The sequence below is a fragment of the Leptonychotes weddellii genome, unplaced genomic scaffold (assembly GCF_054177405.1).
Source record: "Leptonychotes weddellii isolate Sample4059 unplaced genomic scaffold, ASM5417740v2 HiC_scaffold_2436, whole genome shotgun sequence".
NCBI classification, from domain to species: Eukaryota; Metazoa; Chordata; class Mammalia; order Carnivora; family Phocidae; genus Leptonychotes; species Leptonychotes weddellii.
Window position 1 is genome coordinate 7,528 of NW_027834159.1, and position 4,737 is coordinate 12,264.

At 33.8% G+C, this 4,737-nt stretch overlaps 1 non-coding gene across 1 annotated transcript; it reads left to right on the forward strand.

Moving 5' to 3' along the window:
* Positions 1-4,207: 4,207 nt before the first annotated feature.
* Positions 4,208-4,343, forward strand: LOC115937230 (small nucleolar RNA SNORA31). Its single transcript, XR_004072548.1, has one exon. It is a non-coding gene; the product is annotated as a small nucleolar RNA SNORA31 (small nucleolar RNA).
* Positions 4,344-4,737: the final 394 nt, after the last annotated feature.

Below are 4,737 nucleotides of genomic sequence, written 5' to 3' on the forward strand. Positions count from 1 at the left end.
ACATTTTCTTCACTCCAAAAGAAAACACCATACATAGTAAGCACTTACTCCATATTTTTCCTTCTCTCTATGACCTGGCAACCACCAGTTTGCTTTTTGTCTCTATGAATTCACACTGTCTGTATATTTCATATAAACAGCATTATACAATATGTGATGTAATATTTATCAGGACTTCATTCTTTTTTTCACTATCATTCCATTTTATGTACATATCCCATTTGCTTATCTTCATTTTTGAGAAGCACTTGGGTTGTTTCCACCTCTAGGCTATTGTGAGTAGTGCTTCTGTGATATGCATCTACATATATTTGTTTGAGTACCTATTTTCAATTCTTTTGGGTATTCAAATAGAAGTGGAAGTTCTGCATTATATGTTAATTCTGTATTTAACTTCTTGGGGAATCATCAAACTTTCTCCCCAGGGGCTGAACTATTCAACAGTCACACCAGGAAATTATGACACTTACATATTCTCCACATCCTTGCCAACACTTATGCTTTTCTGTTTTACTACTGTTGCTGGTGCGAGTGTTGTTATACAGCCGTCCTAGTGGATGTGAAGGGTTATTTCTTTGGACTTTAAATTTTCATTTCCATATGAATAATTATGTTAAACATAGTTTCATGTGCATTGACCGTTTCTTTATCTTCTTTGGAGAAATGTCTATTCAGGTCCTTTGCTCATTTTTTTAATTGGGATGTTTGTGTTGTTGAGTTTTAAGTATTCTTAATATATGTTGTAACTACACCCTTATCAAATATATTATTTGTAAATACTTTCTTCTGTTCTATAGGTTGTTTTTTTTTAAAGATTATTTATTTATTTATTTGACAGAGAGAGACACAGTGAGAGAGGGAACACAAGCAGGGGGAGTGGGAGAGGGAGAAGCAGGCTTCCCACTGAGCAGGGAGCCTCATCTGGGGCTCGATCCCAGGACCCTGGGATCATGACCTGAGCTGAAGGCAGACACTTAACAACTGAGCCACCCAGGTGCCCCAGTTCTATAGGTTTTCTTTTCACCTACCTCAATGTTCTTTGATGCACAAAAATGTATAATTTTGATGAAGTTCAATATATCTATTTTTTCTTTTGTTCCTTGTGCTTTTAATGTTATATCTAAGAGTCCATAGTTAAATCCATGGTCATGAAGATTTACTTCTATGTTTTCTTCTAAGAGTTTAATAGGTTTAGTGCTTATATTTAGGCCATTGACCATTTTTAAAAAAAATTTTGTATATGGTGTGAGTGGTCCATTTTCATCATCTTGCATGTGATACAAGTTGTCCTCAAGTGTGAAGAGAGTATTCTTGAAGAGAGTATACCTTTCCCCATTGAATGGCCATGGCACTCTTGTTGAAAATAATTGGCTGCAGACATATGGCTTTATTTTGGACTCTCAATTCTATTCCGTTAGAGAATATGTCCATCCTTATTTTGGTAATGCACTGTTTCAATTATTGTATCTTAGTAGTAATTTAAAATCAGGAAGTGTGAGTCCTACAACTTTGCTCTTCTTTTCCAATATTGTTTTGGTCCATGTGATTCCATATGAATTTGAGAGTCAGTTTTTCCAGGACTGCAAAAAAAGGTCGTTGAAGGGTTGATAGATGTTATACTGCATCTGTAGATTGCTTTCGGGGAATATTGCCTTCCTAACAATAATAAGTCTTCCAATCCATGAACATGAAATGCTTTTTATTCATTTAGCTCTTTCTTAACTTCTTTCAAAAATGTTTTATAATTTTCAGTGTGCATGCCTTCACCTTCTTGGTTAAATTTATTAGAGGTATTTATTCCATAGGTTTCCTTTACAAATGAAATTGCTTTTTAAATTTCCCTTTCAGGTTATTATTTGCTGCACAAAGAAACAAAACTTTTTTTAATGTGTTAATCTTATCTGTAACTTTGCTGAATTCATTTATTAGTTCTAGTAGGGGCTTTTGTGGATTATTTTGGGGATTTTCTACATAAAGGATTATGTCATCTGCAAAGGAAGATAGTTTTAGTTCTCCCTTTCTAATTTGAGTGCCTTATATATCTTTTTCATGGCTGATTACTCTGCCTAGACTCATTAGGTTAAACAGAAGCAGTGGAAGCAGACATCCTCATCTTGTTCCTGATATTAGAGGAAAAGCATTCAGTTTTTCATCACTGAGTATGATTTTAGCTGTGATTTTTTCCTAATTTTCTGAGTTCTCCTTTATCATGACAGTGTCAGATTTTGTGAAATGCTTTTTCTGCATCAATTGCAACGCCATGTAGTTTTTAAAAAATCCTTCAGTCTATTAATCATTGATTTTCTTATGTTGAATAACCCTGCATTCTTGGGATAAATTCCACTTTGTCATAGTATATAATTGTTTTAATATGCTGTTGGATTCATTATTTTCTAGTATTTTGTTGTGGATTTTTGCATCTATATTTATAAAAGGTAATGATCTATAATATTCTTTTATCTATCTGACTTTGATATCAGGCTAATACTGGCCTCAAAGAATGAGTTAGGGAGTGCTCCCTCTCATTTTTGAAAAACTTTGAATAGGACTGGTATTAAATTTTTCTTAAAAAGTTTGGTAAAGGGGCACCTGGGTACCTCAGTTGGTTAAGCTTCCAACCCTTGCCCTCAGCTCAGGTCTTGATCTTGAGGTTGTGGGCTCAAGCCCATGATGGGTTCCATGCTGGGTGTGGAACCTACTTAAAAAAAATTTGGTAGAATTCACCAGTGAAGTAATCTGGTCCTGTCTTGTTTTTACTGGGAGGATTTTTTTGTTTTATTTTGTTTTTTGGGGCTTTTGTTTGTTTTTAAATTACTGGTTTAATCTCTTTAATTGTTATAGTTATGTTCTGATATGTTTATTTTTTTCCTTGAGTCAGTCTGGTGATTCGTGTGTTTCTGAAAATTTGCCCATTTCATATAGGTTATCTAATTTTTGGTATATAATTGTTCATACAATTGTTCTCTTAAAACTGTTTTTCTATCTGCACGTTGATGGTAATTCCCCAAACTAATATTCTGATCTTAGTTATTTGTGTCTTCTTTTTCTATTCATCCAGCTAAAGGTTTGTTACTCTTTTTTAACTTTTCGAAGAATCAACTCTTGGTGTTACTGATTCTTCTTTGTTCTTCTTTGTTTTGTTTATCTGTGCTCTGATCTTCATTATTTCCTTTCTTCTGTTAGCTTTGGGTTAAGTTTGTTCTTTTTTAGTTCCTTAAGATGTAAAGTTGGATTATCAATTTGAAATTTTTCTTTTAATGTATATGTTTATTACTATAAATGTTCCTCTATGCACTGCTATCACTACATCCCAGAAATTTTGGTAAACTGTGTTTTCCTTTTTATTTGTCTCAAAGTATTTTCTATTTTCCCCTGTGGCCCCCTGGTTATTTCAAAGTATGATGTTTACTGGGGCACCTGGGTGGCTCAGTTGGTTAAGCATCCAACTCTTGACTTTCGGTCGGGTCAGAGTTATGAGATTGAGCCTCACATAGGGCTCTGCACCAGGAGGGGAGCCTGCTTAGGATTCTCTCTCCCCACTCCCCGCCCTTCCCCCCACCCCCTACCCACCTCCATTTGCATGTGTATGTGCTCTCTCTAAAAAAAAAAAAAAAAGAATTAAAAGTATGTCATTTAATTTACAAAAATTTAAGGATGTTTCTAGTTGTCTCCCCTTTATTGATTTATAGATTAATCTCACTGTGGTCGGAGAACATTCTCATGATTTAAATAACTAAGTTATCTTGATATCTGCTTAAGAGCCCAATATATGGTAAATTTTGATAAACATTCCACGTGTACTTAAATAAAACTGTATTCAGTTCTTTTCATATTTTCTTAAATTGTTATGTCTACTGATTTTGTGTTTTCCAAATCTGTATCTTTACTGATGTTCTGAGTAGTCTAATAATGAGAGGAAGTGTTGGAAATATCCATTAAGTCTGTAAATTTGTTCTTTCAGTTATACCTAAATTATATCTTATGCTATCCTATTGGCTATGGTATTAAATACATGCACATTTAGAATTGTTATTCATATCCATTATGTATTAATAGATTTATCAAATAAAATATGTTCTCTGGGTCCAATTAATAATTTAATTCATACCTGGTTTTAGTATAGTTACACCTTTATTACTCATATTTCCATGCTATAGTCTTTTTAAAAATTTTCCTCCTGTCAGAGTTCTTATGTTTAGTGCCTCTTATGCATCTATTTGACAGGCTTGTAGCAGTTACTGTCTGCTGCTAAGGTTTTCACTAGAGATGCAAGAAAAATGTGTCCTCGTGCTTTCCGTCTGTCTGATTGTGGCAGTCAATGGGGCAATACAGGGAAAAAAATACAATAAAATAAAAAATGAAAGTGTGCCTCTTATGAGCAATCTAGTTTATTTTTTTAAAATGTTGGGCAATTTTTTTGGGGGGTACCTGGGTAGCTCAGTTGATTAAATGTCCAACCTTTGATTTAGGCTAAGGTCCTGATCTCAGGGTCTTGTTAGTTATACACTTCTTATACTGGGTTTTGTTTGTTTGCTATTATTTTAGAGACCATAATAGGCATTCTGGATTCATTGAAGTTTGACAGAAATATCTACTATCTTATTTTCATGTATGTATTTTTCATTTCTTTCTTTTCCCTTTCTGTATGTCAGTCTGAATATTTTTTTTACCCACCTACCTATAGCCTACATTTTTTTTTCCTTCTGCTTTATCTAATCTATTGTTAAACCAAAATAA